The sequence below is a fragment of the Dama dama genome, chromosome 3, assembly GCF_033118175.1.
Source record: "Dama dama isolate Ldn47 chromosome 3, ASM3311817v1, whole genome shotgun sequence".
NCBI lineage: Eukaryota > Metazoa > Chordata > Mammalia > Artiodactyla > Cervidae > Dama > Dama dama.
Genome location: NC_083683.1, coordinates 12,499,862 through 12,527,711, shown reverse-complemented (window position 1 = coordinate 12,527,711; position 27,850 = coordinate 12,499,862).

Sequence of the window (27,850 nt, the reverse complement as noted above, 5' to 3'; positions counted from 1 at the left end):
AGGCCGGATATCCCTGCAGTGAATTGAATGCAGGCTCGTCTTGCATCTCCCAAGAGGAAGGGTTGTCTGAATCCCCTGTGGAGACCACAGAGAAAGACCTAGTCCTCCACCTCAACGCAACCGGAGGCCTCATATCCTTTGAAAACTCGAGAGGTCCGCGGAGATCAACACTTCCGAAGGAGAAGATGCCTGACTCCACTTGAAAATGGATAGGAGTCCCCGGATCCCTGTGGCACGTGGAAAGGGACGATAGGTCTCCCACCTCACGTGGAGACGCGTCCCAATTGCCATGCCAAGACTCGAGGTGAATTCCGAGGTGTCCCCCGCACCTAGGCAGGAGTCCTGACGTCGCTGAACAAACACGTGTCTGGAAGGGCTCTCCCGGTCGTAACTCGAGAATATACCCCAGGTTCCGGCCACAACTCGAGAAAAACCATGAGATTTCCCCCTCGCCACGAGTTGAGGCCCGATTCCCCTGCACTGCATGCAGAGCAATTCCGTGTTCCACATCAAACGTGAAAGGAGCCTTGATTTCCTTGATGGCACTCCAGAGAAAACCCAAGATCACTGTCTCAAGTCTAGAGGGATCCTGAGGTCACTGTAGCAACACGAAATGGCTCCGTGGACCCCAAATCAACTCGAGATGAGAGCTTAGTCCCTGGCTTCGACTCAAGAGGAATACCAACTTTCCACAAGCACCTCAAGAGGAGGCTTCTCTCAGCTACACGTATGGGAGAGGGACCCGGAGTTTGTGGCCTCAAGTGCAATGGACACCGAGATGCTCTGACTCGAAGTAAGGCCGGATATCCCTGCAGTGAATTGAATGCAGGCTCGTCTTGCATCTCCCAAGAGGAAGGGTTGTCTGAATCCCCTGTGGAGACCACAGAGAAAGACCTAGTCCTCCACCTCAACGCAACCGGAGGCCTCATATCCTTTGAAAACTCGAGAGGTCCGCGGAGATCAACACTTCCGAAGGAGAAGATGCCTGACTCCACTTGAAAATGGATAGGAGTCCCAGGATCCCTGTGGCACGTGGAAAGGGACGATAGGTCTCCCACCTCACGTGGAGACGCGTCCCAATTGCCATGCCAAGACTCGAGGTGAATTCCGAGGTGTCCCCCGCACCTAGGCAGGAGTCCTGACGTCGCTGAACAAACACGTGTCTGGAAGGGCCCTCCCCGTCGTAAGTCGAGAATATACCCCAGGTTCCGGCCGCAACTCGAGAAAAACCATGAGACTTCCCCTTCGCCGCGAGATAAGGCCCGATTCCCCTGCACTGCGTGCAGAGCAATTCCCTGTTCCACATCAAACGTGAAAGGAGCCTTGATTTCCTTGATGGCACTCCAGAGAAAACCCAAGATCACTGTCTCAAGTCTAGAGGGATCCTGAGGTCACTGGAGCAACACGAAAGGGCTCCGTGGACCCCAAATCAACTCGAGATGAGAGCTTAGTCCCTGGCTTCGACTCAAGAGGAATACCAACTTTCCACAAGCACCTCAAGAGGAGGCTTCTCTCAGCTACAGGTATGTGAGAGGGACCCTGAGTTTGTGGCCTCAAGTAGAATGGACACCGAGATGCTCTGACTCGAAGTAAGGCCGGATATCCCTGCAGTGAATTGAATGCAGGCTCGTCTTGCATCTCCCAAGACGAAGGGATGTCTGAATCCCCTGTGGAGACCACAGAGAAAGACCTAGTTCTCAGCCTCATGGCGACCGGAGGCCTCACATCCTTTGAAAACTCGAGAGGTCCGCGGAGATCAATGCTTCCAAAGGTGAGGATGCCTGACTCCTCTTGAAAATGGATAGGAGTCCCAGGATCCCTGTGGCACGTAGAAAGGGACACTGGGTCTCCCGTCTCACGTGGAGACGCGTCCCCATTGCCATGCCAAGACGCGAGGAGAATCCCGAGGTGTCCCTCGCACCTAGGCAGGAGTCCTGACGTCGCTGAACAAACACGTGTCTGGAAGAGCCCTCCCCGTCGTAACTCAAGAATATACCCCAGGTTCCGGCCGAAACTCGAGAAAAACCATGAGACTTCCCCTCGCCGCGAAATGAGGCCCGATTCCCCTGCACTGCGTGCAGAGCAATTCCGTGTTCCACATCAAACGTGAAAGGAGCCTTGATTTCCTTGATGGCACTCCAGAGAAAACCCAAGATACCTGTCTCAAGTCTAGAGGGATCCTGAGGTCACTGGAGCAACACGAAAGGGCTCCGTGGACCCCAAATAAACTCGAGATGAGAGCTTAGTCCCTGGCTTCGACTCAAGCGGAATACGAACTTTCCACAAGCACCTCAAGAGGAGGCTTCTCTCAGCTACAGGTATGTGAGAGGGACCCTGAGTTTGTGGCCTCAAGTAGAATGGACACCGAGATGCTCTGACTCGAGGTAAGGCCGGATATCCCTGCAGTGAATTGAATGCAGGCTCGTCTTGCATCTCCCAAGATGAAGGGATGTCTGAATCCCCTGTGGAGACCACAGAGAAAGACTTGGTTCTCAGCCTCATGGAGACAGGAGGCCTCACATCCTTTGAAAACTCGAGAGGTCCGCGGAGATCAATGCTTCCAAAGGAGACGATGCCTGACTCCTCTTGAAAATGGATAGGAGTCCCAGGATCCCTGTGGCACGTGGAAAGGGACCCTGGGTCTCCCGCCTCACGTGGAGATGCGTCCCAATTGCCATGCCAAGACGCGAGGAGAATCCCGAGGTGTCCCTCGCACCTAGGCAGGAGTCCTGACGTCGCTGAACAAACACGTGTCTGGAAGGGCCCTCCCCGTCGTAACTCAAGAATATACCCCAGGTTCCGACCGCAACTCGAGAAAAACCATGAGACTTCCCCTCGCCCCGACATGAGGCCCGATTCCCCTGTACTGCATGCAGAGCAATTCCGTGTTCCACATCAAACGTGAAAGGAGCCTTGATTTCCTTGATGGCACTCCAGAGAAAACCCAAGATCCCTGTCTCAAGTCTAGAGGGATCCTGAGGTCACTGGAGCAACACGAAAGGGCTCCGTGGACCCCAAATCAACTCGAGATGAGAGCTTAGTCCCTGGCTTCGACTCAAGAGGAATACCAACTTTCCACAAGCACCTCAAGAGGAGGCTTCTCTCAGCTACAGGTATGTGAGAGGGACCCTGAGTTTGTGGCCTCAAGTGGAATGGACACCGAGATGCTCTGACTCGAAGTAAGGCCGGATATCCCTGCAGTGAATTGAATGCAGTCTCGTCTTGCATCTCCCAAGACGAAGGGATGTCTGAATCACCTGTGGAGACCACAGAGAAAGACCGAGTTCTCCGCCTCATCGCGAGCGGAGGCCTCACATCCTTTGAAAACTCGAGAGGTCCGCGGAGATCAATGCTTCCAAAGGAGACGATGCCTGACTCCTCTTGAAAATGGATAGGAGTCCCAGGATCCCTGTGGCACGTGGAAAGGGACCCTGGGTCTCCCGCCTCACGTGGAGACGCGTCCAAATTGCCATGCCAAGACTCGAGGAGAATCCCGAGGTGTCCCTCGCACCTAGGCAGTAGTCCTCATGTCGCTGAACAAACCCGTGTCTGGAAGGGCCCTCCCCGTCGTAACTCGAGAATATACCCCAGGTTCCGGCCACAACTCGAGAAAAACCATGAGGCTTCCCCCTCGCCGCGGGATGAGGCCCGATTCCACAGCACTGCGTGCAGAGCAATTCCGTGTTCCACATCAAACGTAATCGGAGCCTTGATTTTATTGATGGCACTCAAGAGAAAACCCAAGATCACTGTCTCAAGTCTAGAGGGATCCTGAGGTCACTGGAGCAACACGAAAGGGCTCCGTGGACCCCAAATCAACTCGAGATGAGAGCTTAGTCCCTGGCTTCGACTCAAGAGGAATACCAACTTTCCACAAGCACTTCAAGAGGAGGCTTCTCACAGCTACATGTATGTGAGAGGGACCCTGAGTTTGTGGCCTCAAGTGGAATGGACACCGAGATGCTGTGACTCGAAGTAAGGCCGGATATCCCTGCAGTGAATTGAATGCAGGCTCGTCTTGCATCTCCCAAGACGAAGGGATGTCTGAATCCCCTGTGCAGAACACAGAGAAAGACCTAATTCTCTGCCTCATCGCGAGGGGAGGCCTCACATCCTTTGAAAATTCGAGAGGTCTGCGAAGATGAATGCTTCCAAAGGCGACGATGCCTGACTCCTCTTGAAAATGGATAGGAGTCCCAGGATACCTGTGGCACGTGGAAAGGGACCCTGGGTCTCCCGCCTCACGTAGAGACGCGTCCCAATTGCCATGCCAAGACTCGAGGAGAATCCCGAGGTGTCCTTCACACCTGGGCAGGAGTCCTGACGTCGCTGAACAAACACGTGTCGGGAAGGGCCCTCCCCGTCGTAACTCGAGAATATACCCCAGGTTCCGGCCGCAACTCGAGAAAAACCATGAGATTTCCCCCTTGCCGCAAGTTGAGGCCCGATTCCCCTGCACTGCATGCAGAGCAATTCCGTGTTCCACATCAAACGTGAAAGGAGCCTTGATTTACTTGATGGCACTCCAGAGAAAACCCAAGATCACTGTCTCAAGTCTAGAGGGATCCTGAGGTCACTGGAGCAAAAAGAAAGGGCCCCGTGGACCCCAAATCAACTCGAGATGAGAGCTTAGTCCCTGGCTTCGACTCAAGAGGAATACCAACTTTCCACAAGCACCTCAAGAGGAGGCTTCTCTCAGCTACACGTATGTGAGAGGGACCCGGAGTTTGTGGCCTCAAGTGCAATGGACACCGAGATGCTCTGACTCGAAGTAAGGCCGGATATCCCTGCAGTGAATTGAATGCAGGCTCGTCTTGCATCTCCCAAGAGGAAGGGTTGTCTGAATCCCCTGTGGAGACCACAGAGAAAGACCTAGTCCTCCACCTCAACGCAACCGGAGGCCTCATATCCTTTGAAAACTCGAGAGGTCCGCGGAGATCAACACTTCCGAAGGAGAAGATGCCTGACTCCACTTGAAAATGGATAGGAGTCCCAGGATCCCTGTGGCACGTGGAAAGGGACGATAGGTCTCCCACCTCACGTGGAGACGCGTCCCAATTGCCATGCCAAGACTCGAGGTGAATTCCGAGGTGTCCCCCGCACCTAGGCAGGAGTCCTGACGTCGCTGAACAAACACGTGTCTGGAAGGGCTCTCCCGGTCGTAACTCGAGAATATACCCCAGGTTCCGGCCACAACTCGAGAAAAACCATGAGATTTCCCCCTCGCCACGAGTTGAGGCCCGATTCCCCTGCACTGCATGCAGAGCAATTCCGTGTTCCACATCAAACGTGAAAGGAGCCTTGATTTCCTTGATGGCACTCCAGAGAAAACCCAAGATCACTGTCTCAAGTCTAGAGGGATCCTGAGGTCACTGTAGCAACACGAAAGGGCTCCGTGGACCCCAAATCAACTCGAGATGAGAGCTTAGTCCCTGGCTTCGACTCAAGAGGAATACCAACTTTCCACAAGCACCTCAAGAGGAGGCTTCTCTCAGCTACACGTATGTGAGAGGGACCCGGAGTTTGTGGCCTCAAGTGCAATGGACACCGAGATGCTCTGACTCGAAGTAAGGCCGGATATCCCTGCAGTGAATTGAATGCAGGCTCGTCTTGCATCTCCCAAGAGGAAGGGTTGTCTGAATCCCCTGTGGAGACCACAGAGAAAGACCTAGTCCTCCACCTCAACGCAACCGGAGGCCTCATATCCTTTGAAAACTCGAGAGGTCCGCGGAGATCAACACTTCCGAAGGAGAAGATGCCTGACTCCACTTGAAAATGGATAGGAGTCCCAGGATCCCTGTGGCACGTGGAAAGGGACGATAGGTCTCCCACCTCACGTGGAGACGCGTCCCAATTGCCATGCCAAGACTCGAGGTGAATTCCGAGGTGTCCCCCGCACCTAGGCAGGAGTCCTGACGTCGCTGAACAAACACGTGTCTGGAAGGGCCCTCCCCGTCGTAAGTCGAGAATATACCCCAGGTTCCGGCCGCAACTCGAGAAAAACCATGAGACTTCCCCTTCGCCGCGAGATAAGGCCCGATTCCCCTGCACTGCGTGCAGAGCAATTCCCTGTTCCACATCAAACGTGAAAGGAGCCTTGATTTCCTTGATGGCACTCCAGAGAAAACCCAAGATCACTGTCTCAAGTCTAGAGGGATCCTGAGGTCACTGGAGCAACACGAAAGGGCTCCGTGGACCCCAAATCAACTCGAGATGAGAGCTTAGTCCCTGGCTTCGACTCAAGAGGAATACCAACTTTCCACAAGCACCTCAAGAGGAGGCTTCTCTCAGCTACAGGTATGTGAGAGGGACCCTGAGTTTGTGGCCTCAAGTAGAATGGACACCGAGATGCTCTGACTCGAAGTAAGGCCGGATATCCCTGCAGTGAATTGAATGCAGGCTCGTCTTGCATCTCCCAAGACGAAGGGATGTCTGAATCCCCTGTGGAGACCACAGAGAAAGACCTAGTTCTCAGCCTCATGGCGACCGGAGGCCTCACATCCTTTGAAAACTCGAGAGGTCCGCGGAGATCAATGCTTCCAAAGGTGAGGATGCCTGACTCCTCTTGAAAATGGATAGGAGTCCCAGGATCCCTGTGGCACGTAGAAAGGGACACTGGGTCTCCCGTCTCACGTGGAGACGCGTCCCCATTGCCATGCCAAGACGCGAGGAGAATCCCGAGGTGTCCCTCGCACCTAGGCAGGAGTCCTGACGTCGCTGAACAAACACGTGTCTGGAAGAGCCCTCCCCGTCGTAACTCAAGAATATACCCCAGGTTCCGGCCGAAACTCGAGAAAAACCATGAGACTTCCCCTCGCCGCGAAATGAGGCCCGATTCCCCTGCACTGCGTGCAGAGCAATTCCATGTTCCACATCAAACGTGAAAGGAGCCTTGATTTCCTTGATGGCACTCCAGAGAAAACCCAAGATACCTGTCTCAAGTCTAGAGGGATCCTGAGGTCACTGGAGCAACACGAAAGGGCTCCGTGGACCCCAAATCAACTCGAGATGAGAGCTTAGTCCCTGGCTTCGACTCAAGCGGAATACGAACTTTCCACAAGCACCTCAAGAGGAGGCTTCTCTCAGCTACAGGTATGTGAGAGGGACCCTGAGTTTGTGGCCTCAAGTAGAATGGACACCGAGATGCTCTGACTCGAGGTAAGGCCGGATATCCCTGCAGTGAATTGAATGCAGGCTCGTCTTGCATCTCCCAAGACGAAGGGATGTCTGAATCCCCTGTGGAGACCACAGAGAAAGACTTGGTTCTCAGCCTCATGGAGACAGGAGGCCTCACATCCTTTGAAAACTCGAGAGGTCCGCGGAGATCAATGCTTCCAAAGGAGAGGATGCCTGACTCCTCTTGAAAATGGATAGGAGTCCCAGGATCCCTGTGGCACGTGGAAAGGGACCCTGGGTCTCCCGCCTCACGTGGAGATGCGTCCCAATTGCCATGCCAAGACGCGAGGAGAATCCCGAGGTGTCCCTCGCACCTAGGCAGGAGTCCTGACGTCGCTGAACAAACACGTGTCTGGAAGGGCCCTCCCCGTCGTAACTCAAGAATATACCCCAGGTTCCGACCGCAACTCGAGAAAAACCATGAGACTTCCCCTCGCCCCGACATGAGGCCCGATTCCCCTGTACTGCATGCAGAGCAATTCCGTGTTCCACATCAAACGTGAAAGGAGCCTTGATTTCCTTGATGGCACTCCAGAGAAAACCCAAGATCCCTGTCTCAAGTCTAGAGGGATCCTGAGGTCACTGGAGCAACACGAAAGGGCTCCGTGAACCCCAAATCAACTCGAGATGAGAGCTTAGTCCCTGGCTTCGACTGAAGCGGAATACCAAGTTTCCACAAGCACCTCAAGAGGAGGCTTCTCTCAGCTACAGGTATGTGAGAGGGACCCTGAGTTTGTGGCCTCAAGTGGAATGGACACCGAGATGCTCTGACTCAAAGTAAGGCCGGATATCCCTGCAGTGAATTGAATGCAGGCTCGTCTAGCATCTCCCAAGAGGAAGGGATGTCTGAATCCCCTGTGGAGACCACAGGTAAAGACCTAATTCTCCGCCTCATCGCGACCGGAGGCCTCACATCCTTTGAAAACTCGAGAGGTCCGCGGAGAACAATGCTTCCAAAGGAGACGATGCCTGACTCCTCTTGAAAGTGAATAGGATTCCCAGGATCCCTGTGGCACGTGGAAAGGGACCCTGGGTCTCCCGCCTCACGTGGAGACGCGTCCCAAAGGCCATGCCAATACTCGAGGAGAATCCCGAGGTGTCCCTCGCACCTAGGCAGGAGTCATGATGTCGCTGAACAAACAGGTGTCTGGAGGGGCCCTCCCCGTCGTAACTCGAGAATATACCCCCGGTTCCGGCCGCAACTCGAGAAAAACCATGAGACTTCCCCCTCGCCGCGAGATGAGGCCCGATTCCCCTGCACTGCGTGCAGAGCAATTCCGTGTTCCACATCAAACGTGAAAGGAGCCTTGATTTCCTTGATGGCACTCCTGAGAAAACCCAAGATCACTGTCTCAAGTCTAGAGGGATCCTGAGGTCACTGGAGCAAAAGGAAAGGGCTCCGTGGACCCCAAATCAACTCGAGATGAGAGCTTAGTCCCTGGCTTCAACTCAAGAGGAATACGAACTTTCCACAAGCCCCTCAAGAGGAGGCTTCTCTCAGCTACAGGTATGTGAGATGGACCCTGAGTTTGTGGCCTCAAGTAGAATGGACACCGAGATGCTCTGACTCAAAGTAAGGCCGGATATCCCTGCAGTGAATTGAATGCAGGCTCGTCTTGCATCTCCCAAGACGAAGGGATGTCTGAATCCCCTGTGGAGACCACAGAGAAAGACCTAGTTCTCAGCCTCATGGCGACCGGAGGCCTCACATCCTTTGAAAATTCGAGAGGTCCGCGGAGAAAAATGCTTCCAAAGGAGACGATGCCTGACTCCTCTTGAAAATGGATAGGAGTCCCAGGATCCCTGTGGCACGTGGAAAGGGACCCTGGTTCTCCCGCTTCACGTGGAGACGCGTCCCAATTGCCATGCCAAGACGCGAGGAGAATCCCGAGGTGTCCCTCGCACCTAGGCAGAAGTCCTGACGTCGCTGAACAAACACGTGTCTGGAAGGGCCCTCCCCGTCGTAAGTCGAGAATATACCCCAGGTTCCGGCCGCAACTCGAGAAAAACCATGAGACTTCCCCTCGCCGCGAGATGAGGCCCGATTCCCCTGCACTGCATGCAGAGCAATTCCGTGTTCCACATCAAACGTGAAAGGAGCCTTGATTTCCTTGATGGCACTCCAGAGAAAACCCAAGATCACTGTCTCAAGTCTAGAGGGATCCTGAGGTCACTGGAGCAACACGAAAGGGCTCCGTGAACCCCAAATCAACTCGAGATGAGAGCTTAGTCCCTGGCTTCGACTCAAGAGGAATACCAACTTTCCACAAGCACCTCAAGAGGAGGCTTCTCTCAGATACAGGTATGTGAGAGGGACCCTGAGTTTGTGGCCTCAAGTGGAATGGACACCGAGATGCTCTGACTCGATGTAAGGCAGGATATCCCTGCAGTGAATTGAATCCAGGCTCGTCTTGCATCTCCCAAGAGGAAGGGATGTCTGAATCCCCTGTGGAGACCACAGAGAAAGACCTAGTTCTCCGCCTCATCGCGACCGGAGGCCTCACATCCTTTGAAAACTCGAGAGGTCCACGGAGATCAATGCTTCCAAAGGAGACGATGCCTGACCCCTCTTGAAAGTGGATAGGAGTCCCAGGATCCCTGTGGCACGTGGAAAGGGACCCTGGGTCTCCCGCCTCACGTGGAGACGCGTCCCAATTGCCATGCCAAGACTAGAGGAGAATCCCGAGGTGTCCCTCGCACCTAGGCAGGAGTCCTGACGTCGCTGAACAAACACGTTTCTGGAAGGGCCCTCCCCGTCGGAACTCGAGAATATACCCCAGGTTCCGGCCGCAACTCGAGAAAAACCGTGAGACTTCCCCTCGCCGCGACATGAGGCCCGATTCCCCTGCACTGCGTGCAGAGCAATTCCGTGTTCCACATCAAACGTGAAAGGAGCCTTGATTTCCTTGATGGCACTCCAGAGAAAACCCAAGATCACTGTCTCAAGTCTAGAGGGATCCTGAGGTCACTGGAGCAACACGAAAGGGCTCCGTGGACCCCAAATCAACTCGAGATGAGAGCTTAGTCCCTGGCTTCGACTCAAGAGGAATACGAACTTTCCACAAGCCCCTCAAGAGGAGGCTTCTCTCAGCTACAGGTATGTGAGATGGACCCTGAGTTTGTGGCCTCAAGTGGAATGGACAGCGAGATGCTCTGATGCGAAGTAAGGCCGGATATCCCTGCAGTGAATTGAATGCAGGCTCGTCTTGCATCTCCCAAGAGGAACGGATGTCTGAATCCCCTGTGGAGACCTCAGAGAAAGACCTAATTCTCCACCTCATCGCGACCGGAAGCCTCACATCCTTTGAAAACTCGAGAGGTCCGCGGAGATCAATGCTTCCAAAGGAGACGATGCCTGACTCCTCTTGAAAGTGGATAGGAGTCCCAGGATCCCTATGGCACGTGGAAAGGGAACCTGGGTCTCCCGCCTCACGTGGAGACGCGTCCCAATTGCCATGCCAAGACTCGAGGAGAATACCGAGGTGTCCCTCGCACTTAGGCAGGAGTCCTGACGTTGCTGAACAAACACGTGTCTGGAAGGTCCCTCCCCGTCGTAACTCGAGAATATACCCCAGGATCCGGCCGCAACTCGAGAAAAACCATGAGACTTCCCCTCGCCGCGACATGAGGCCCGATTCCCCTGCACTGCGTGCAGAGCAATTCCGTGTTCCACATCAAACGTGAAAGGAGCCTTGATTTCCTTGATGGCACTCCAGAGAAAACCCAAGATCACTGTCTCAAGTCTAGAGGGATCCTGAGGTCACTGGGGCAACACGAAAGGGCTCCGTGGACCCCAAATCAACTCGAGATGAGAGCTTAGACCCTGGCTTCGACTCAAGTGGAATACCCACTTTTCACAAGCACCTCAAGACGAGGCTTCTCTCAGCTACAGGTATGTGAGAGGGACCCTGAGTTTGTGGCCTCAAGTGGAATGGACACCGAGATGCTCTGACTCGAAGTAAGGCAGGATATCCCTGCAGTGAATTGAATGCAGGCTCGTCTTGCATCTCCCAAGACGAAGGGTTGTCTGAATCCCCTGTGGAGACCAGAGAGAAAGACCTAGTCCTCCGCCTCAATGCGACCGGAGACCTCACATCCTTTGAAAACTAGAGAGTTCCGCGGAGATCAATGCTTCCAAAGGAGACGATGCCTGACTCCTCTTGAAAACGGATAGGAGTCCCAGGATCCCTGTGGCACGTGGAAAGGGACCCTGGGTCTCCCGCCTCACGTGGAGACGCGTCCCAATTGCCATGCCAAGACTCGAGGAGAATCCCGAGGTGTCCCTCGCACCTAGGCAGGAGTCCTGATGTCGCTGAACAAACACGTGTCTGGAAGGGCCCTCCCCGTCGTAACTCGAGAATATACCCGAGGTTCCGGCCGCAACTCGAGAAAAACCATGGGTTTACCCCCTCGCCATGAGTTGAGGCCCGATTCCCCTGCACTGCATGCAGAGCAATTCCGTGTTCCACATCAAACGTGAAAGGAGCCTTGATTTCCTTGATGGCACTCCAGAGAAAACCCAAGATCACTGTCTCAAGTCTAGAGGGATCCTGAGGTCACTGGAGCAAGAAGAAAGGGCTCCGTGGACCCCAAATCAACTCGAGATGAGAGCTCAGTCCCTGGCTTCGACTCAAGAGGAATACCAACTTTTCACAAGCAGCTCAAGAGGAGGCTTCTCTCAGCTACAGGTAAGTGAGAGGGACCCTGAGTTTGTGCCCTCAAGTGGAATGGACACCGAGATGCTCTGACTCGAAGTAAGGCAGGATATCCCTGCAGTGAATTGAATGCAGGCTCGTCCTGCATCTCCCAAGACAAAGGGATGTCTGAATCCCCTGTGGAGACCACAGAGAAAGACCTAGTCCTCTGCCTCATCGCGACCGGAGGCCTCACATCCTTTGAAAATTCGAGAGGTCTGCGGAGATCAATGCTTCCAAAGGAGACGATGCCTGACTCCTCTTGTAAATGGATGGGAGTCCCAGGATCCCTGTGGCACGTGGAAAGGGACCCTGGGTCTCGCGCCTCACGTGGAGACGCGTCCCAATTGCCATGCCAAGACTCGAGGAGAATCCCGAGGTGTCCCTCGCACCTAGGCAGGAGTCCTGACGTCGCTGAACAAACACGTGTCTGGAAGGGCCCTCCCCGTCGTAACTCGAGAATATATCCCAGGTTGCGGCCGCAACTCGAGAAAAACCATGAGACTTCCCCCTCGCCTTGAGATGAGGCCCGATTCCCCTGCACTGCCTGCAGAGCAATTCCGTGTTCCACATCAAACGTGAAAGGAGCCTTGATTTCCTTGATGGCACTCCAGAGAAAACCCAACATCACTGTCTCAAGTCTAGAGGGATCCTGAGGTCACTGGAGCAACACGAAAGGGCTCCGTGGACCCCAAATCAACTCGAGATGAGAACTTAGTCCCTGGCTTAGACTCAAGAGGAATACCGACTTTCCACAAGCACCTCAAGAGGAGGCTTCTCTCAGCTGCAGGTATGTGAGAGGGACCCGGAGTTTGTGGCCTCAAGTGCAATGGACACCGAGATGCTCTGACTCGAAGTAAGTCCGGATATCCCTGCAGTGAATTGAATGCAGGCTCGTCTTGCATCTCCCAAGACAAAGGGATGTCTGAATCCCCTGTGGAGACCACAGAGAAAGCCCTAGTCCTCCGCCTCATCGCGATCGTAGGCCTCACATCCTTTAAAAACTCGAGAGGTCTGCGGAGATCAATGCTTCCAAAGGAGATGATGCCTGACTCCTCTTGAAAATGGATAGGAGTCCCAGGATCCCTGTGGCACGTGGAAAGGGACCCTGGGTCTCCCGCCTCACGTGGAGACGCGTCCCAATTGCCATGCCAAGACTCGAGGAGAATCCCGAGGTGTCCCTCGCACCTAGGCAGGAGTCCTGACGTCGCTGAACAAACACGTGCCTGGAAGGGCCCTCCCGGTCGTAACTCGAGAATATACCCCAGGTTCCTGCCGCAGCTCGAGAAAAACCATGAGATTTCCCCCTCGCCGCGAGTTGAGGCCCGATTCCCCTGCACTGCATGCAGAGCAATTCCGTGTTCCACATCAAACGTGAAAGGAGCCTTGATTTCCTTGATGGCACTCCAGAGAAAACCCAAGATCACTGTGTCAAGTCTAGAGGGATGCTGAGGTCACTGGAGCAACACGAAAGGGCTCCGTGGACCCCAAATCAACTCGAGATGAGAGCTTAGTCCCTGGCTTAGACTCAAGAGGAATACCAACTTTCCACAAGCACCTCAAGAGGAGGCTTCTCTCAGCTACAGGTATGTGAGAGGGACCCTGAGTTTGTGGCCTCAAGTGGAATGGACACCGAGATGCTCTGACTCGAAGTAAGGCCGGATATCCCTGCAGTGAATTGAATGAAGGCTCGTCTTGCATCTCCCAAGATGAAGGGATTTCTGAATCCCCTGTGGAGAGCACAGAGAAAGACCTAGTCCTCCGCCTCATCGCGACCGGAGGCCTCACATCCTTTGAAAACTCGAGAGGTCTGCAGAGATCAATGCTTCCAAAGGAGATGATGCCTGACTCCTCTTGAAAGTGGATAGGAGTCCCAGGATCCCTGTGGCACGTGGAAAGGGACCCTGGGTCTCCCGCCTCACGTGGAGACGCGTCCCAGTTGCCATGCCAAGACTCGAGGAGAATCCCGAGTTGTCCCTCGCACCTAGACAGGAGTCCTGACGTCGCTGAATAAACACGTGTCTGGAAGGGACCTCCCCGTCCTAACTCGAGAATATACCCCAGGTTGCGGCCGGGACTCAAGAAAAACCATGAGACGTACCCCTCGGCGCGAGATGAGGCCCGATTCCCTTGCCCTGCGTGCAGAGCAATTCCGTATTCCACATCAAAAATGAAAGGAGCCTTGATTTCCTTGATGGCACTCCAGAGAAAACCCAAGATCACTGTCTCAAGTCTAGAGGGATCCTGAGGTCACTGGAGCACCACGAAAGGGCTCCGTGTACCCCAAATCAACTCGAGATGAGAGCTTAGTCCCTGGCTTCGACTCAAGAGGAATTCCAACTTTCCACAAGCACCTCAAGAGGAGGCTACTCTCAGCTAATGATATGTGAGAGGGACCCTGAGTTTGTGGCCTCAAGTGGAATGGACACCGAGATGCTCTGACTCGAAGTAAGGCCAGATATCCCTGCAGTGAATTGAATGCAGGCTCGTCTTGCATCTCCCAAGACGAAGGGATGTCTGAATCCCCTGTGGATACCACAGAGAAAGACCTAGTTCTCCTCCTCATCGCGACCGGAGGCCTCACATCCTTTGAAAACTCGAGAGGTCCGCGGAGATGAATGCTTCCAGAGGAGACGATGCCTGACTCCTCTTGAAAATACAGAGGAGTCCCAGGATCCCTGTGGCACGTGGAAAGGGACCCTGGGTCTCCCGCCTCACGTGGAGACGCGTCCCAATTGCCATGCCAAGACTCGAGGAGAATCCCGAGGTGTCCCTCCCACCTAGGCAGGAGTCCTGACGTCGCTGAACAAACACGTGTCTGGAAGGGCCCTCCCCGTCGTAACTCGAGAATATCCCCCAGGTTCCGGCCGCAACTCGAGAAAAACCATGAGATTTCCCCTTCGCCGCCAGATGAGGCCTGATTCCCCTGCACTGCGTGCAGAGCAATTCCGTGTTCCACATCAAACGTGAAAGGAGCCTTGATTTCCTTGATGGCACTCCAGAGAAAACCCAAGATCACTGTCTCAAGTCTAGAGGGATCCTGAGGTCACTGGAGCAACACGAAAGGGCTCCGTGGACCCCAAATCAAATCGTGATGAGAGCTTAGTCCCTGGCTTCGACTCAAGAGGAATACCAACTTTCCACAAGCACCTCAAGAGGAGGCTTCTCTCAGCTACAGGTATATGAGAGGGACCCTGAGTTTGTGGCCTCAAGTGGAATGGACACCGAGATGCTCTGACTCGAAGTAAGGCCGTATATCCCTGCAGTGAATTGAATGCTGGCTTGTCTTGCATCTCCCAAGACGAAGGGATGTCTGAATCCCCTGTGGAGACCACAGAGAAAGACCTAGTTCTCCGCCTCATCGCGACCGGAGGCCTCACATCCTTTGAAAACTCAAGAGGTCCGCGGAGATCAATGCTTCCAAAGGAGACGATGCCTGACTCCTCTTGAAAATGGATAGGAGTCCCAGGATCCCTGTGGCACGTGGAAAGGGACACTGGGTCTCCCGCCTCACGTGGAGATGCTTCCCAAATGCCATGCCAAGACTCGAGGAGAATCCCGAGGTGTCCCTCGCACCTAGGGAGGAGTCCTGACGTCGCTGAACAAACACGTGTCTGGAAGGGCCCTCCCCGTCGTAAATCGAGAATATACCCAAGGTTCCGGCCGCAACTAGAGAAAAACCATGAGGTTTCCCCCTCGCCGCGAGTTGAGGCCCGATTCCCCTGCACTGCATGCAGAGCAATTCTGTGTTCCACATCAAACGTGAAAGGAGGCTTGATTTCCTTGATGGCACTCCAGAGAAAACCCAAGATCACTGTCTCAAGTCTAGAGGGATCCTGAGGTCATTGGACCAACAGGAAAGGGCTCCATGGACCCAAAATCAACTCGAGATGAGAGCTTAGTCCCTGGCTTAGACTCAAGAGGAATACCAACTTTCCACAAGCACCTCAAGAGGAGGCTTCTTTCAGCTACAGGTATGTGAGAGGGACCCTGAGTTTGTGGACTCAAGTGCAATGGACACCGAGATGCTCTGACTAGAAGTAAGGCCGGATATCCCTGCAGTGAATTGAATGCAGGCTCGTCTTGCATCTCCCAAGACGAAGGGATGTCTGAATCCCCAGTGCAGAACACAGAGAAAGACCTAGAGCTACATCTCAACGCGACTGGAGGCCTCACATCCTTTGAAAACTCGAGAGGTCCGCGGAGATCAATGCTTCCAAAGGAGACGATGCCTGACTCCTCTTGAAAATGGATAGGAGTCCCAGGATCCCTGTGGCACGTGTAAAGGGACCCTGGGTCTCCCGCCTCACGTGGAGACGCGTCCCAATTGCCATGCCAAGACTCGAGGAGAATCCCGAGGTGTCCCTCTCACCTAGGCAGGAGTCCTGACGTCGCTGAACAAACACGTGTCTGGAAGGGCCCTCCCCGTCGTAACTCGAGAATATACCCCAGGTTCGGGCCGCAACTCGAGAAAAACCATGAGACTTCCCCCTCGACGTGAGATGAGGCACGATTCCCCTGGACTGCGTGCAGAGCAATTCCGTGCTCCACATCCAACCTGAAAGGAGCCTTGATTTCCTTGATGGCACTCCAGAGAAAATCCAAGATCACTGTCTCAAGTCTAGAGGGATCCTGCGGTCACTGGAGCAACAGGAAAGGGCTCCGTGGACCCCAAATTAACTCGAGATGAGAGCTTAGTCCCTGGCTTCGACTCAAGAGGAATACCAACTTTCCACAAGCACCTCAAGAGGAGGCTTCTCTCAGCTACAGGTATGTGAGAGGGACCCTGAGTTTGTGGCCTCAAGTGCAATGGACACCGAGATTCTCTGACTCGAAGTAAGGCCAGATATCCCTGCATTGAATTGAATGCAGGCTCGTCTTGCATCTCCCAAGACGAAGGGATGTCTGATTCCCCTGTGGAGACCACAGAGAAAGACCTAATTCTCCGTCTCATCGCGACCGGAGGCCTCACATCCTTTGAAAACTCGAGAGGTCCGCGGAGATCAATGCTTCCAAAGGAGATGATGCCTGACTCCTCTTGAAAATGGATAGGAGTCCCAGGATCCCTGTGGCACGTGGAAAGGGACTCTGGGTCTCCCGCCTCACGTAGAGACGCGTCCCAATTGCCATGCCAAGACTCGAGGAGAATCCCGAGTTGTCCCTCGCACCTAGACAGGAGTCCTGACGTCGCTGAACAAACACGTGTCTGGAAGGGACCTCCCCGTCCTAACTTGAGAATATACCCCAGGTTCCGGCCAGAACTCGAGAAAAACCATGAGATTTACCCCTCGCCGCGAGATGAGGCCCGATTCCCTTGCCCTGCGTGCAGAGCAATTCCGTATTCCACATCAAAAATGAAAGGAGCCTTGATTTCCTTGATGGCACTCGAGAGAAAACCCAAGATCACTGTCTCAAGTCTAGAGGGATCCTGAGGTCACTGGAGCAACATGAAAGGGCTCCGTGGACCCCAAATCAACTCGAGATGAGAGCTTAGTCCCTGGCTTCGACTCAGGAGGAATACCAACTTTCCACAAGCACCTCAAGAGGAGGCTTCTCTCAGCTACAGGTATGTGAGAGGGACCCTGAGTTTGTGGCCTCAAATGGAATGGACACCGAGATGCTCTGACTCGAAGTAAGTCCGGATATCCCTGCAGTGAATTGAATGCAGGCTCGTCTTGCATCTCCCAAGACAAAGGGATGTCTGAATCCCCTGTGGAGACCACAGAGAAAGCCCTAGTCCTCCGCCTCATCGCGATCGTAGGCCTCACATCCTTTAAAAACTCGAGAGGTCTGCGGAGATCAATGCTTCCAAAGGAGATGATGCCTGACTCCTCTTGAAAATGGATAGGAGTCCCAGGATCCCTGTGGCACGTGGAAAGGGACCCTGGGTCTCCCGCCTCACGTGGAGACGCGTCCCAATTGCCATGCCAAGACTCGAGGAGAATCCCGAGGTGTCCCTCGCACCTAGGCAGGAGTCCTGACGTCGCTGAACAAACACGTGCCTGGAAGGGCCCTCCCGGTCGTAACTCGAGAATATACCCCAGGTTCCTGCCGCAGCTCGAGAAAAACCATGAGATTTCCCCCTCGCCGCGAGTTGAGGCCCGATTCCCCTGCACTGCATGCAGAGCAATTCCGTGTTCCACATCAAACGTGAAAGGAGCCTTGATTTCCTTGGTGCCACTCCAGAGAAAACCCAAGATCACTGTGTCAAGTCTAGAGGGATGCTGAGGTCACTGGAGCAACACGAAAGGGCTCCGTGGACCCCAAATCAACTCGAGATGAGAGCTTAGTCCCTGGCTTAGACTCAAGAGGAATACCAACTTTCCACAAGCACCTCAAGAGGAGGCTTCTCTCAGCTACAGGTATGTGAGAGGGACCCTGAGTTTGTGGCCTCAAGTGGAATGGACACCGAGATGCTCTGACTCGAAGTAAGGCCGGATATCCCTGCAGTGAATTGAATGAAGGCTCGTCTTGCATCTCCCAAGATGAAGGGATTTCTGAATCCCCTGTGGAGAGCACAGAGAAAGACCTAGTCCTCCGCCTCATCGCGACCGGAGGCCTCACATCCTTTGAAAACTCGAGAGGTCTGCAGAGATCAATGCTTCCAAAGGAGATGATGCCTGACTCCTCTTGAAAGTGGATAGGAGTCCCAGGATCCCTGTGGCACGTGGAAAGGGACCCTGGGTCTCCCGCCTCACGTGGAGACGCGTCCCAGTTGCCATGCCAAGACTCGAGGAGAATCCCGAGTTGTCCCTCGCACCTAGACAGGAGTCCTGACGTCGCTGAATAAACACGTGTCTGGAAGGGACCTCCCCGTCCTAACTCGAGAATATACCCCAGGTTGCGGCCGGGACTCAAGAAAAACCATGAGACGTACCCCTCGGCGCGAGATGAGGCCCGATTCCCTTGCCCTGCGTGCAGAGCAATTCCGTATTCCACATCAAAAATGAAAGGAGCCTTGATTTCCTTGATGGCACTCCAGAGAAAACCCAAGATCACTGTCTCAAGTCTAGAGGGATCCTGAGGTCACTGGAGCACCACGAAAGGGCTCCGTGTACCCCAAATCAACTCGAGATGAGAGCTTAGTCCCTGGCTTCGACTCAAGAGGAATTCCAACTTTCCACAAGCACCTCAAGAGGAGGCTACTCTCAGCTAATGATATGTGAGAGGGACCCTGAGTTTGTGGCCTCAAGTGGAATGGACACCGAGATGCTCTGACTCGAAGTAAGGCCAGATATCCCTGCAGTGAATTGAATGCAGGCTCGTCTTGCATCTCCCAAGACGAAGGGATGTCTGAATCCCCTGTGGATACCACAGAGAAAGACCTAGTTCTCCTCCTCATCGCGACCGGAGGCCTCACATCCTTTGAAAACTCGAGAGGTCCGCGGAGATGAATGCTTCCAGAGGAGACGATGCCTGACTCCTCTTGAAAATACAGAGGAGTCCCAGGATCCCTGTGGCACGTGGAAAGGGACCCTGGGTCTCCCGCCTCACGTGGAGACGCGTCCCAATTGCCATGCCAAGACTCGAGGAGAATCCCGAGGTGTCCCTCCCACCTAGGCAGGAGTCCTGACGTCGCTGAACAAACACGTGTCTGGAAGGGCCCTCCCCGTCGTAACTCGAGAATATCCCCCAGGTTCCGGCCGCAACTCGAGAAAAACCATGAGATTTCCCCTTCGCCGCCAGATGAGGCCTGATTCCCCTGCACTGCGTGCAGAGCAATTCCGTGTTCCACATCAAACGTGAAAGGAGCCTTGATTTCCTTGATGGCACTCCAGAGAAAACCCAAGATCACTGTCTCAAGTCTAGAGGGATCCTGAGGTCACTGGAGCAACACGAAAGGGCTCCGTGGACCCCAAATCAAATCGTGATGAGAGCTTAGTCCCTGGCTTCGACTCAAGAGGAATACCAACTTTCCACAAGCACCTCAAGAGGAGGCTTCTCTCAGCTACAGGTATATGAGAGGGACCCTGAGTTTGTGGCCTCAAGTGGAATGGACACCGAGATGCTCTGACTCGAAGTAAGGCCGTATATCCCTGCAGTGAATTGAATGCTGGCTTGTCTTGCATCTCCCAAGACGAAGGGATGTCTGAATCCCCTGTGGAGACCACAGAGAAAGACCTAGTTCTCCGCCTCATCGCGACCGGAGGCCTCACATCCTTTGAAAACTCAAGAGGTCCGCGGAGATCAATGCTTCCAAAGGAGACGATGCCTGACTCCTCTTGAAAATGGATAGGAGTCCCAGGATCCCTGTGGCACGTGGAAAGGGACACTGGGTCTCCCGCCTCACGTGGAGATGCTTCCCAAATGCCATGCCAAGACTCGAGGAGAATCCCGAGGTGTCCCTCGCACCTAGGGAGGAGTCCTGACGTCGCTGAACAAACACGTGTCTGGAAGGGCCCTCCCCGTCGTAAATCGAGAATATACCCAAGGTTCCGGCCGCAACTAGAGAAAAACCATGAGGTTTCCCCCTCGCCGCGAGTTGAGGCCCGATTCCCCTGCACTGCATGCAGAGCAATTCTGTGTTCCACATCAAACGTGAAAGGAGGCTTGATTTCCTTGATGGCACTCCAGAGAAAACCCAAGATCACTGTCTCAAGTCTAGAGGGATCCTGAGGTCATTGGACCAACAGGAAAGGGCTCCATGGACCCAAAATCAACTCGAGATGAGAGCTTAGTCCCTGGCTTAGACTCAAGAGGAATACCAACTTTCCACAAGCACCTCAAGAGGAGGCTTCTTTCAGCTACAGGTATGTGAGAGGGACCCTGAGTTTGTGGACTCAAGTGCAATGGACACCGAGATGCTCTGACTAGAAGTAAGGCCGGATATCCCTGCAGTGAATTGAATGCAGGCTCGTCTTGCATCTCCCAAGACGAAGGGATGTCTGAATCCCCAGTGCAGAACACAGAGAAAGACCTAGAGCTACATCTCAACGCGACTGGAGGCCTCACATCCTTTGAAAACTCGAGAGGTCCGCGGAGATCAATGCTTCCAAAGGAGACGATGCCTGACTCCTCTTGAAAATGGATAGGAGTCCCAGGATCCCTGTGGCACGTGTAAAGGGACCCTGGGTCTCCCGCCTCACGTGGAGACGCGTCCCAATTGCCATGCCAAGACTCGAGGAGAATCCCGAGGTGTCCCTCTCACCTAGGCAGGAGTCCTGACGTCGCTGAACAAACACGTGTCTGGAAGGGCCCTCCCCGTCGTAACTCGAGAATATACCCCAGGTTCGGGCCGCAACTCGAGAAAAACCATGAGACTTCCCCCTCGACGTGAGATGAGGCACGATTCCCCTGGACTGCGTGCAGAGCAATTCCGTGCTCCACATCCAACCTGAAAGGAGCCTTGATTTCCTTGATGGCACTCCAGAGAAAATCCAAGATCACTGTCTCAAGTCTAGAGGGATCCTGCGGTCACTGGAGCAACAGGAAAGGGCTCCGTGGACCCCAAATTAACTCGAGATGAGAGCTTAGTCCCTGGCTTCGACTCAAGAGGAATACCAACTTTCCACAAGCACCTCAAGAGGAGGCTTCTCTCAGCTACAGGTATGTGAGAGGGACCCTGAGTTTGTGGCCTCAAGTGCAATGGACACCGAGATTCTCTGACTCGAAGTAAGGCCAGATATCCCTGCATTGAATTGAATGCAGGCTCGTCTTGCATCTCCCAAGACGAAGGGATGTCTGATTCCCCTGTGGAGACCACAGAGAAAGACCTAATTCTCCGTCTCATCGCGACCGGAGGCCTCACATCCTTTGAAAACTCGAGAGGTCCGCGGAGATCAATGCTTCCAAAGGAGATGATGCCTGACTCCTCTTGAAAATGGATAGGAGTCCCAGGATCCCTGTGGCACGTGGAAAGGGACTCTGGGTCTCCCGCCTCACGTAGAGACGCGTCCCAATTGCCATGCCAAGACTCGAGGAGAATCCCGAGTTGTCCCTCGCACCTAGACAGGAGTCCTGACGTCGCTGAACAAACACGTGTCTGGAAGGGACCTCCCCGTCCTAACTTGAGAATATACCCCAGGTTCCGGCCAGAACTCGAGAAAAACCATGAGATTTACCCCTCGCCGCGAGATGAGGCCCGATTCCCTTGCCCTGCGTGCAGAGCAATTCCGTATTCCACATCAAAAATGAAAGGAGCCTTGATTTCCTTGATGGCACTCGAGAGAAAACCCAAGATCACTGTCTCAAGTCTAGAGGGATCCTGAGGTCACTGGAGCAACATGAAAGGGCTCCGTGGACCCCAAATCAACTCGAGATGAGAGCTTAGTCCCTGGCTTCGACTCAGGAGGAATACCAACTTTCCACAAGCACCTCAAGAGGAGGCTTCTCTCAGCTACAGGTATGTGAGAGGGACCCTGAGTTTGTGGCCTCAAATGGAATGGACACCGAGATGCTCTGACTCGAAGTAAGGCCGGATATCCCTGCAGTGAATTGAATGCAGGCTCGCCTTGCATCTCCCAAGACGAAGGGATGTCTGAATCCCCTGTGGAGACCACAGAGAAAGACCTAATTCTCCGTCTCATCGCGACCGGAGGCCTCACATCCTTGGAAAACTGGAGAGTCCGCGGAGATCAATGCTTCCAAAGGATACGATGCCTGACTCCTCTTGAAAATGGATAGGAGTCCCAGGATCCCTGTGGCACGTGGAAAGGGACCCTGGGTCTCCCGCCTCACGTGGAGACGCGTCCCAATTGCCATGCCAAGACGCGAGGAGAATCCCGAGGTGTCCCTCGCACCTAGGCAGGAGTCCTGACGTCGCTGAACAAACACGTGTCTGGAAGGGCCCTCCCCGTCGTAACTCGAGAATATACCCCAGGTTCCGGCCGCAACTCGAGAAAAACCATGAGACTTCCCCCTCGCCGCAAAATGAGGCCCGACTCCCCTGCCCTGCATGCAGAGCAATTCCGTATTCCACATCATAAATGAAAGGAGCCTTGATTTCCTTGATGGCACTCCAGAGAATACCCAAGATCACTGTCTCAAGTCTAGAGGGATCCTGAGGTCACTGGAGCAACACGAAAGGGCTCCGTGGACCCCAAATCAACTCGAGATGAGAGCTTAGTCTCTGGCTTCGACTCAAGAGGAAAGCCAACTTTCCACAAGCACCTCAAGAGGAGGCTTCTCTCAGCTACAGGTATGTGAGAGGGACCCTGAGTTTGTGGCCTCAAGTGGAATGGACACCGAGATGCTCTGACTCGAAGTAAGGCCGGATATCCCTGCAGTGAATTGAATGCAGGCTCGTCTTGCATCTTCTAAGACGTAGGGTTGTCTGAATCCCCTGTGGAGACCACAGAGAAAGACCTAGTCCTCCTCCTGCTCGCGACCGGAGGCCTCATATCCTTTGAAAACTCGAGAGGTCCGCTGAGATCAATACTTCCGAAGGAGACGATGCCTGACTCCTCTTGAAAATGGATAGGAGTCCCAGGATCCCTGTGTCACGTGGAAAGGGACCCTGGGTCTCCCGCCTCACGTGGAGATGCGTCCCAATTGCAATGCAAAGACTCGAGGAGAATCCCGAGGTGTCCCTCGCACCTAGGCAGGGGTCCTGAAGTCGCTGAACAAACACGTGTCTGGAAGGGCCCTCCCCGTCGTAACTCAAGAATATACCCCAGGTTCCGGCCGCAACTCGAGAAAAACCATGAGACATCCTCCTCGCCACGAGATGAGGCCCGATTCCCCTGCACTGCGTGCAGAGCAATTCCTTGTTCCACATCAAACGTGAAAGGAGCCTTGATTTCCTTGATGGCACTCCAGAGAAAACCCAAGATCACTGTCTCAAGTCTAGAGGGATCCTGAGGTCACTGGAGCAACACGAAAGGGCTCCGTGGACCCCAAATCAACTCGAGATGAGAGCTTAGTCCCTGGCTTCAACTCAAGAGGAATAGCAACTTTCCACAAGCACCTCAAGAGGAGGCTTCTCTCAGCTACAGGTATGTGAGAGGGACCCTGAGTTTGTGGCCTCAAGTGGAATGGACACCGAGATGCTCTGACTCGAAGTAAGGCCGGATATCCCTGCAGTGAACTGAATGCAGTCTCGTCTTGCATCTCCCAAGACGAAGGGATGTCTGAATCACCTGTGGAGACCACAGAGAAAGACCGAGTTCTCCGCCTCATCGCGAGCGGAGGCCTCACATATTTTGAAAACTCGAGATGTCTGCGGAGATCAATGCTTCCAAGGGAGACGATGCCTGACTCCTCTTGAAAATGGATAGGAGTCCCAGGATCCCTGTGGCACGTGGAAAGGGACACTGGGTCTCCCGCCTCACGTGGAGACGCGTCCAAATTGCCATGCCAAGACTCGAGGAGAATCCCGAGGTGTCCCTCGCACCTAGGCAGTAGTCCTCATGTCGCTGAACAAACCCGTGTCTGGAAGGGCCCTCCCCGTCGTAACTCGAGAATATACCCCAGGTTCCGGCCACAACTCGAGAAAAACCATGAGGCTTCCCCCTCGCCGCGGGATGAGGCCCGATTCCCCAGCACTGCGTGCAGAGCAATTCCGTGTTCCACATCAAACGTAATCGGAGCCTTGATTTCCTTGATGGCACTCAAGAGAAAACCCAAGATCACTGTCTCAAGTCTAGAGGGATCCTGAGGTCACTGGAGCAACACGAAAGGGCTCCGTGGACCCCAAATCAACTCGAGATGAGAGCTTAGTCCCTGGCTTCGACTCAAGAGGAATACCAACTTTCCACAAGCACTTCAAGAGGAGGCTTCTCACAGCTACATGTATGTGAGAGGGACCCTGAGTTTGTGGCCTCAAGTGGAATGGACACCGAGATGCTGTGACTCGAAGTAAGGCCGGATATCCCTGCAGTGAACTGAATGCAGGCTCGTCTTGCATCTCCCAAGAGGAAGGGATGTCTGAATCCCCTGTGCAGAACACAGAGAAAGACCTAATTCTCTGCCTCATCGCGAGCGGAGGCCTCACATCCTTTGAAAATTCGAGAGGTCTGCGAAGATGAATGCTTCCAAAGGCGACGATGCCTGACTCCTCTTGAAAATGGATAGGAGTCCCAGGATACCTGTGGCACGTGGAAAGGGACCCTGGGTCTCCCGCCTCACGTGGAGACGCGTCCCAATTGCCATGCCAAGACTCGAGGAGAATCCCGAGGTGTCCTTCACACCTAGGCAGGAGTCCTGACGTCGCTAAACAAACACGTGTCTGGAAGGGCCCTCCCCGTCGTAACTCGAGAATATACCCCAGGTTCCGGCCGCAACTCGAGAAAAACCATGAGATTTCCCCCTTGCCGCGAGTTGAGGCCCGATTCCCCTGCACTGCATGCAGAGCAATTCCGTGTTCCACATCAAACGTGAAAGGAGCCTTGATTTCCTTGATGGCACTCCAGAGAAAACCCAAGATCACTGTCTCAAGTCTAGAGGGATCCTGAGGTCACTGGAGCAAAAAGAAAGGGCTCCGTGGACCCCAAATGAACTCGAGATGAGAGCTTAGTCCCTGGCTTCGACTCAAGAGGAATACCAACTTTCCACAAGCACCTCAAGAGGAGGCTTCTCTCAGCTACAGGTATGTGAGAGGGACCCGGAGTTTGTGGCCTCAAGTGCAATGGACACCGAGAGGCTCTGACTCGAAGTAAGGCCGGATATCCCTGCAGTGAATTGAATGCAGGCTCGTCTTGCATCTCCCAAGAGGAAGGGTTGTCTGAATCCCCTGTGGAGACCATAGAGAAAGACCTAGTCCTCCACCTCAACGCAACCGAAGGCCTCATATCCTTTGAAAACTCGAGAGGTCCGCGGAGATCAACACTTCTGAAGGAGAAGATGCCTGACTCCACTTGAAAATGGATAGGAGTCCCAGGATCCCTGTGGCACGTGGAAAGGGACCCTGGGTCTCCCGCCTCACGTGGAGACGCGTCCCAATTGCCATGCCAAGACTCGGGGAGAATCCCGAGGTGTCCCTCGCACCTAGGCAGGAGTCCTGACGTCGCTGAACAAACACGTGACTGGAAGGGCCCTCCCCGTCGTAACTCGAGAATATACCCCAGGTTCCGGCCGCAACTCGAGAAAAACCATGAGACTTCCCCCTCGCCGCGAGATGAGGCCCGATTCCCCTGCCCTGCGTGCAGAGCAATTCCGTATTCCACATCAAAAATGAAAGGAGCCTTGATTTCCTTGATGGCACTCCAGAGAAAACCCAAGATCACTGTCTCAAGTCTAGAGGGATCCTGAGGTCACTGGAGCACCACGAAAGGGCTCCGTGGACCCCAAATCAACTCGAGAGGAGAGCTTAGTCCCTGGCTTCGTCTCAAGAGGAATACCAACTTTCCACAAGAACCTCAAGAGGAGGCTTCTCTCTGCTACAGGTATGTGAGAGGAACCCTGAGTTTGTGGCCTCAAGTGCAATGGACACCGAGATGCTCTGACTCGAAGTAAGGCCGGATATCCCTGCAGTGAATTGAATGCAGGCTCGTCTTGCATCTCCCAAGACGAAGGGATGTCTGAATCCCCTATGGAGACTACAGAGAAAGACCTAGTCCTCCGCCTCATCGTGACCGGAGGCCTCACTTCCTTTGAAAACTCGAGAGGTCTGCAGAAATCAATGCTTCCGAAGGAAAAGATGCCTGACTCCTCTTGAAAATGGATAGGAGTCCCAGGATCCCTGTGGCACGTGGAAAGGGAACCTGGGTCTCTCGCCTCACGTGGAGACGAGTCCCAATTGCCATGCCAAGACTCGAGGAGAATCCCGAGGTGTCCCTCCCACCTAGGCAGGAGTCCTGACGTCGCTGAACAAACACGTGTCTGGAAGGGCCCTCCCCGTCGTAACTCGAGAATATACCCCAGGTTCGGGCCGCAACTCGAGAAAAACCATGAGATTTACCACTCGCCGCGAGTTGAGGCCCGATTCCCCTGCACTGCATGCAGAGCAATTCCGTGTTCCAAAATCAAACGTGAAAGGAGCCTTGATTTCCTTGATGGCACTCCAGAGAAAACCCAAGATCACTGTCTCAAGTCTAGAGGGATCCTGAGGTCACTGGAGCAACACGAAAGGGTTCCGTTGACCCCAAATTAACTCGAGATGAGAGCTTAGTCCCTGGCTTCGACTCAAGAGAAATACCAACTTTCCACAAGCACTTCCGGAGGAGGCTTCTCTCAGCTACAGGTATGTGAGAGGGACCCTGAGTTTGTGGCCTCAAGTGAAATGGATACCGAGATGCTCTGACTCGAAGTAAGGCCGGATATCCCTGCAGTGAATTGAATGCAGGCTCGTCTTGCATCTCCCAAGACGAAGGGATGTCTGAATCCCCTGTGGAGACCACAGAGAAAGACCTAATTATCTGCCTCATCGCGACCGGAGGCCTCACATCCTTTGAAAACTCGAGAGGTAAGCGGAGATCAATGCTTCCAAAGGAGACGACGCCTGACTCCTCTTGAAAACGGATAGGAGTCCCAGGATCGCTGTGGCACGTGGAAAGGGACCCTGGGTCTCCCGCCTCACATGGAGACGCGTCCCAATTGCCATGCCAAGACTCGAGGAGAATCCCGGGGTGTCCCTCGCACCTAGGCAGGAGTCCTGACGTCGCTGAACAAACACGTATCTGGAAGGGCCCTCCCCATCGTAACTCGAGAATATACCCCAGGTTCGGGCCGCAACTCGAGAAAAACCATGAGATTTCCCCCTCGCCGAGAGTTGAGGCTCGATTCCCCTTCACTGCATGCAGAGCAATTCCGTGTTCCAAAATCAAACGTGAAAGGAGCCTTGATTTCCTTGATGGCACTCCAGAGAAAACCCAAGATCACTGTCTCAAGTCTAGAGGGATCCTGAGGTCACTGGAGCACCACGAAAGGGCTCCGTGGACCCCAAATCAACTCGAGATGAGAGCTTAGTCCCTGGCTTCGACTCAAGAGGAATAGCAACTTTCCACAAGCACCTCAAGAGGAGGCTTCTCTCAGCTACAGGTATGTGAGAGGGACCCTGAGTTTGTGGCCTCAAGTGGAATGGACACCGAGATGCTCTGACTCGA